The 8,334-nt window shown below is 33.7% G+C and overlaps 1 protein-coding gene across 1 annotated transcript in view; it reads left to right on the top strand.

Moving 5' to 3' along the window:
• The first annotated feature begins 1,703 nt into the window (after nucleotides 1-1,703).
• The window catches only part of PEAK1 (pseudopodium enriched atypical kinase 1), a 19,536-nt gene continuing 12,905 nt past the window's right edge, over nucleotides 1,704-8,334 (top strand). The window contains exon 1 of the mRNA XM_029284504.1: nucleotides 1,704-1,819. The gene's annotated coding sequence lies outside the window, so the exon portion shown is untranslated. The remainder of the gene's footprint in view (nucleotides 1,820-8,334) is intronic.

Here is an 8,334-nt window from a genome sequence, read left to right as displayed (position 1 = left end):
AGAAATAAGTAGGATACATTATAATAAGACATATTTTTCTGTAGCTTTTAAAGACTCTGTTAGTAACAGTTGCCATGCAAATGTTCTGTTGAAGCATTGCGGATTTAAGGTGAAAATTCTGAATGGTTAGATGCAGTCTCATCCTTAAGAGATGTGTGGTAAGTTAATGCCCCATCCTTTGTCACTAAAGCTATGTTTATGTAATGTGAGGAATAATTCAATTATTTCTTATCTCCTTACAGCTTTTAAAAAGGTCATGAAAGCTAGTGTTGATACTTGCATGACATTCAGTGTACTGCAGTTCGTGATGTAATGCTGAAGCTGTTGGATATTTATATGTAAACATTGTTTCTTGCATTGTGATAGGATTGCATTTTTGTTTACATTTTGTAAGGCAGCCTTCACCATGAAAACAATACACAATGTCACTGTGGAATAGATAAAGTAATATATTATGTTCTTGATGATAAGCAACATAAGATCTTTGTCACAATATCTTCAATATTTGCTCATTATATATTAAAAGGGTATGCCTATTAATATAAGTTAATATGACTTTCCTGCTTCAAATGTTTTAGCAGCTCAGAAATGCACAATTATGATAGAATAAAATGCTAAAATTCTAATAAGGGAAGAATGTATAGAAGCTAAGAAGCACTTCCATTCAAAATAAAAAAAAAATAGTGCTGTTTTTTCCTGTAGACGTATTTTTGGTTATCCAGTCATTTCTAAATGCAAACTGAAATACAAGCTTATCATGCTGGCTTTTCGTAAGGCCTGGGCCTACAGTCCCTGAGTATATGTAAAGACCCACTTTGTAATTAATTTGGTCATTATTCTTGTCTGCGATGTTTTTTAATATTTGTATTATTTTAATTCTTTACTTTTAAAAATATTTTCTGCCGCCATAGTCATTTGCTGAGATGGGCAGCAATATTAATTAAATGTTTTTGCATTATGTGTACTAGATACATCAGCCAAAGTTGATAAAGTGAATGTATAATAAATGTAAAATAATATTATTTCAATAAAGAATATTTAGATAAGGAATACTGCATTATGATTCACCCCAAGGTTTTGATAATTGCTTTTATTTTTTATTTCAAATGAACTGCTAGCAAAAATTAATTGGAAATAATCTATTAAAAGTTTAAAAAATAGAGCTAGTGCAATCTCTTACATGTCACAAAATCACAATGCTGCTACGTACCAAATTTCAAACTAGGGTAGATAATTAATGCAAAAATAGTTAGATGCCATTGAATTAAGCCTGACTTATTGATGACTATATATACAAATGCTCCACATCCAACCTGTTCCCAGTGTGGTTCTTCTAGGGATATCTCAGGGATATCCTTGCTGCTCTTCATCAGTTTTTTTCATTGTCATCCCCTTCTGTTCCCTTGAGCAAGCTAAGCATAGTCATTGTTTTTAGACCATTATCGCTCACACCAAAAATAAGTGAATGCCTTATTGGTAGCCATGTTCTGAAAATTGCCTACCCTAATCTAACCCTAGCCATTAAAATGTCATTTTAGACAAAGTTTAAAATTTTGTTTCAAAATGAATTTAAAAGATTTGGTATTTAAGAATATATTATTTAACATTGTAGAAGAAAATTACAGATAATATGTTAATACACCTGTTTGTTTATTAATCAAATTTATTTCTTGTTTTGTCTCCACAGGGGAGGAAAAAATCTTGGTAATCTTTAAATAAGAAAAGCAAATGCTACAAAGGATTCATGATGATCCCTTAAATTCAGACGCCAACTGAAAACCAGTGCTAATATATGCATAATTTTGTGCCACATATTCAGGTATAGTTAAGAATATTGTATATTTATTTGTCTAGAATGTCACTGTTCTACTGCATAATTTTAATCTTTAGCTCAGAAATAAAATAGACAAACAATTCCATACAATAACCACTGGATTTCCAGATATGTCATTTATAAATATATTTATAATCTACTGGAAGCTTTTAGAGGGACGTAGACTTCCCATCATGGTATTGTATATAAATGTCAATATATTGTTTTGTTGGAGAACCAGCTTTAGAGAATCCTGAAGTTCCAAAGAAATGTATCAGGATTGAGAATTGGAATGGAGTAGTTTCTTACCTACTTGCTTCATGCCAGAGAAATGAAAATCTAATTCAAATTGCTGCATTTGTTCCCTGGGTTATCCAACAGAAAATCATAATGAATAGAAAGAGAAAAGCAGCTGTAAAGATAGAAAATCCCTGGTGCTTCCTCCTAGCACTTAGTGTTATTTTGCACCATTCATTAAACTGAGGATGCAAATATTGCTACAAAATAGTATTAAAATGATGACACTGTATAAAAGAGTAGGTCAAGCTTACAGTGTTTTTTTCACAGATCCCACTCAGTGTTTCATTATTTTAAATAAATTATTCATGGACATCTAAATGCTGTTTCATAAACATGAACTTAACGTTAATGGAATAGAAATTCCCACAGCATTATATTCATTTCCAATAGAGCTAGGGCTAATGAGTCTCCTACTTCTTATAAGAGGTATTGATTTAGTTGGTTGTTGTGGCAGTTGCTTAGTGGAAATGTTCTGCTTTTGTCTTTTACTTGATATGGTTGCCCTTGGAGCTAGTACAAGTAGTCCTCACTTACTTGGGACTGGCTAAGGGATGTGGTCATTAAGTGAAAGTTATGTGACTGCACTGCCTTACATGAGTTCCAGCTATGGTCATTAAATGAATCACCATGGGTCATGAAGTACAACTTGTGACTGAGAGGTTGCAAATGTGCGCCCGTTGCCAAGCGCCCAAATCACAGTCATGGGGATGCTTTGGCAGCCACAATTTTGAGGACTGGTCCAAAGTATCCTTTTTCAGCATCATTACAACTTTCAACAACCACTCATTCTAGAAGCATTTCAGATAAAATCAGCTAGAAATAATCAAGTGATATACATGCATAGAAATATCCACACATGCCATTCTCAGGGGACATGTTCTCTCAGCAACCACCTAGAGTTCTACAAGTTGCAGAGGGAGAATATAAATATTATATTATTGTATTATAATGTGGAAACTTTAAAATTATTTATATGAAATGCAATCTTTTACCTATGTTTTATTATCTTTAAAACAAGTAGGATAAATTGTAGACAATTCTGGTAAGAACTTTATAATGCTTGTAAAAATGTTGTTTGATTATTTAATCCTTCTATAAACTTTTAGAAAACATAACTTGAAGGGATGTAGTTTTTGCTGGCTGACATATTTGGATGTGGTTCAGACTAGGTGCATTCTCTTAAAACAAAGGAAATGATTTCAGACAATTCTCTTGGCTGAGCAAGGCTACTGTAAAAATAGTTGCTAGCTGTCGTTTAAGTGCTAGATGATGCTGCATGGGAAGATTTCCTTGTAGCATGGGAAGGGGTCAGGCGTACCATTTGGGCAGCACTTTCTCAGATGATTAAAAAGTGTACAATTTGGACAGGAAATGGTAAAAAGCTGCTATTTTTAAGTTTTTTTTTTCTTCTTGAGAACTACTGGAGGGTATTGTATGAAAATACTTTGGTTTGGATACATTTTACTAGGTGGGTTCTATGATTGCAATAACATTTTTTCCACTTGACTCATAGGGAGAAACTAAACTTCTAAATCTATATTTGGTAATAATATATACTTTTATCGGAAAGGATAAAAATTTTAAGAGTTTTGTCTATCATCAGATCCAGCTGTACTTAAATCCTTAGTAAGTAGGAAATGGAAAGATACCCAAAGTAGGCTAGAGGAGAAAGTATTTCTACATAGGCTTAAACTTGGTCTAGCAGTTTTAAATATAAACTTGTTACATCACAGTATAGCGGTTTTTTTAAAGTGTATTGTTTTTTAACAGTATTGTTTTTAATTTGACAATGCTGGAATGAGTGCACATACATACTTTACACATTGGTTGTTATAAACCTTTTGTGCAAAGTAGCTCCCAACCTCTGCAACAAACTTTGATTGCATTATTTTATTTATATATTGATGGGATTGTAATAAATATTAAGATATACTTAAGAAATGTTTAAAATAGCATTAAGCTATAGCAATCTCAGGAATACAAAACAGATAGTCTCCACTTACCAACTACCTCCTCCAGTAAGTGTTCAGAGTTACAACAGTGCTGAAAAGTTTTGTAACAAATGCCCACATTTACACTCTTCACAGTGTCCCTTAGTCACATGATTGCCATTTCAGTCAGTGTGCATTGTCCTGTGCTTGACCTGTTGTTTTTTTTCCTCCCCTGGCAGAGTAGAGAGGTGGAAAGAAAGAGATTACAAGAGAGAAAGCAAGCACACCACAGGGTTGATGGCACTAGCATATTGCTTTCAAAATGTATTTCCCCACCATGTGCCTGCTTTCTCTCTTGTAATCCCTTCCTCTGCAATGAATGTGAATACAAACATTAATTCCCTCCTTGCTGATTATCCTAGCACGTGTGTGCATTCCAAAGGGAGAGTGTGGATGATTTCCTACTTAGCAACTGCTTTGCTTAATGGCAGAACTGCAATTTCCAATTGCCACTACTTGAGGACTATGTGTGTTAAAAGAAAGATCATGACACGTAAGAGTGCCTGAGAATAGTTCATCATTATCAGAACAAGCCCAGTCTTCCAGTCTGGGCTCCATCCTTCCCTGGCCCTTTCAGCAATCATAATTAAGATATTAATGCAAGCATTTGGATAGATATGATTGACAACTAATGCAATTTGACTGAAGAATAATAGCAGTTAAGAAATGTCTTCAGCCAATTCTATCATATGATTAATACTTTTTCTGGGTTTTCACTGACTGTTCAGAAAATCTGCATCAGGAATATCAACAAGTGTGTGTGTTACAGCAAGTATTTGTTAGGCCTGGCATCTGCTAACTGATGCACAGTTCTAGTTTTCCTTCATATCCTGTATCACTGACACTTTTTTAAACTTTTGCTTTCAAAGCTCTATAGTTTGCTCTCCAGTTAACTTATCTTCTTCTGTTGATTTGATTCAGTTTCCAATAGAGACGAAAATATATTCTAGGGCTGACAAAAGCACAGTATCCATTTCCAACTCTTTAATAAACACTGCAAAAAGTATAAATGGAAACAGCAAAAATTATGCTAACAGAAAAACTGTGTGTATCTAGTTACTATATCAACTAAGACGGACATGGAGAAACAGCTCACAATATATAGTCTGACATTATAAATTAGGATTTATATTGATTCTTTTTAATTATGAAATGTTTTAATAGCATAGGTTAGGCATAAGTGATTTCTAGAAGGAGAGAGTAAGGAATTAAAATAACTGAAGAAGCAAAGTTGATGAAGTTCTGGAAGAATTAGCAGGATCAGTGATCACAGGAAGAGGAGTATCATACCTTTGGTGATCACAAGCAGGGGAATATCATAAAAGGAAAGAAGAATTGGATGAGGCAACATAGAATGATTTAAATTCAGAACAGTATTAACCTGAATTTTAAACCTTAAATTTTATGGAATGCAGCATGCTGCCGGTAGTTGCTATTAGAAACTGCCTTGTCCATCACCATTATTTCATATAGAGCAAGGATTCTCTTGGGGAAAGCAATGAGAGCAGTTATGACATTTATAGAAACGTTGGTTTCTGGCTTTGACTTTTGGAGTCTGTGGCTTTCATGTCCTCAGCATACTGATGAGATTTTATTCCAGATCGAGATACCTTTTTCCAGGAGCAATATATAAAAAAATGAGATGTATTGGACCCTGAATACTGGAACAAGGCAGAGGGTTAAGAGTCCCCTTATAAAATTATGGGAGATGTTGGTGTGTCAGTCATCAGAAAACAAACTGAAGATGATTTTGAATATATATTTAATAGTAGTCATCATAATAAACCTGAGATATGACTCCAGAAGAGCATGATGAGACTGCTAATCTATATAAGAAAAAATGCTTCCCAAAAATAAGGCAAATATACAAATGTACTTGAACAGAATGACTGTGTGAACATCTTGGCCCATTGAGAGGTTTTAGAATGTTCAGCAACAATAGATTGCAAGACAAATTGCATTAAGATATGCTGTAAGTATTTTAAATAGGCTGATGTTTGCTTCTCTGAAATCAAATGTGTTTTCCCTTATATAATGAAATGTTCACATTGAACCAGGACTTATATAATAACTTTGTACATATAACATTAGTTCTTGTCTCTTCCAATCTCTCACACATATTTTTTTCTTTTTGGCTTTCTGCCTGTGAGTTGCATTCTTCTATTGACTTCATTCTAAAATGCATTTAAACGTTTTGTGATTTAATTTTATTTAATCAGAAGAAAAATGGCAATATCAATCCATAGTGGATAGAATGAAAGTAATAGATTTCCAGATTCTTTTTCAACTGTGTCTTAAACTAAACCTCTCTCAACCCCACCCAGTGAATCATATGTGCATATATGGGTAACTGGAATAACACTTTTATTATGCTGATGAAATGGGGTGTAGTTTATGAAATGTAATACTGAATTAAATTTGTTTTTAATAATCAGGAAAGATTTTCTTTTTGTGAGCATGGAATGCACCTTTTCTATGCCAGTATATACTAATCTTATGTTACAAGTATATTTAGGTGTTAAAAATAATCATTGTATTAGAAAATATCTGACATCTATTCAGGCTATTGTATAAGACAAAGGAGAAGGCAAAGTTCCTATAAATTGATTATATCCAGAGTGTAGTACAGATGGTCCTCATTGAATGACTGCCTTGTTTAGTGGACATTCACAGTTACAAAAATGATGAAAAAAGTAATTATGCCCATCCTCACATTTACAACCTTTGCAGGTTGAAAGCTGAACTAAGATCATAAGTACCATTGCAAATGGTTTTCATACAGCTCTGGGTAATACTGCTGTTCCAAAAACCTGCATGTATTGCCAAATAAGTCAATAAATCATGTTCTCAAATTAGAAATTAAAAAAAGATGTTTAAAGATACTTATACTGTGCCCTTTCGTTATTTGCATGTACTTGTGCTGTTTTTTCTAAAATGCAAGGTTTTTTTCCTAGAGTCCAAATCTTAACTGATCATTCTGCAATTTTGGTCTGATAATGAACCATAGCTTCTTTTTCCACTAGAAATGCTGATGAAAGGCTGGGTTCTTATAAGAGCCTTTTATTGCTCTGAATAGTGATTAGCTAGCTATACAGAGAGCTGTCAGGGATGACGTTTAATGCCTGCAGAGCATTCTGGAACATGCCAGTACTAGGAAACTCCTCCCAAACCGTGGAAGAAAAAAAGGGTCCAACATTTTCTTCAGTTGAATAAAAACAAAATTAAGATTTGTATTGGCCTGAAATACCTATTGATAGAAATTGATGAGATAATTTTGCACTGTCAGATGACCTCAGCACACACTTGTCTATATTGCTCACTAAATGAATCAAGCATTCCTTTAAAGGCAGGCATTAAAAACACAGGTTTAATAGGTGCATTCATTTTAATAGGCTCATTCATTGAGCTAGCCTGATTAATTAGTGCATGTTACCATCTGGTATTTACTGAGACCATTCATTTTTAGAATACTGAAATTGCAGGGAATATTGCATACCAATTAAGTTTCTTTTAACTGGATTATGTTAGTATACAGTATTAGTGTAGGAGGGTTTCTTTGTGATTCAGCCAAGCACGCCTCTGAAAGAACCTGTCAGCCTGAAAATTAGAACAGAGAACTAGTCCCTTAAAATGCATAGTGGATAAAAGGAGACACCATATATAATGTCTGTTGGACAAAGCACCCATTGGACAAGCTTATGATTCACTTAACAACCAAATGATTTGCTTAATGACTTGTTAAACAATAACTTGCTTAACAAACATAAAAACAGTTACAGAATTGAGTCCAGTTACATGGTGACTCAGCTTACAACTGCAATGACTTACAATCAAAATTCTGGACTCAGCTGTGATTGTAATTCAAGAACTATTTGTATCGCTCTTTAAACAAAGGCAACAAAGCCAGAAATACATTATGCAAAAGTTTTAAAGATTATAAGATGCCCTCCGATGAAATATTATGGAAAGCTCTTCTAGTTATGTTACAGCTCCATCTGGTGTTCAGTAAAAATGCTTGTCTATCTTCTGTAATTAGATTTAGATTTAGATTTTATTAAATTTATACCCCGCCCTTCTCCCGGAGGACTCAGGGCGGCTTACAGCCAGTTTAAAACAATGATATAATACAATACAAACTTTAAAAAAGATTAAAAATAACTATTTAAATTTGGCCGCTTCTACTAAAAATTTAATTTAAAACCCCTTTAAAATACCCCTAGGCCAGTCCTG

The sequence above is a fragment of the Protobothrops mucrosquamatus genome, unplaced genomic scaffold (assembly GCF_001527695.2).
Source record: "Protobothrops mucrosquamatus isolate PMUCROS unplaced genomic scaffold, P.Mucros_1.0 scaffold660, whole genome shotgun sequence".
Lineage (NCBI taxonomy): Eukaryota > Metazoa > Chordata > Lepidosauria > Squamata > Viperidae > Protobothrops > Protobothrops mucrosquamatus.
Note: the sequence above shows the minus strand (reverse complement) of the source record. Positions and strands in the feature narration are given on the sequence as shown.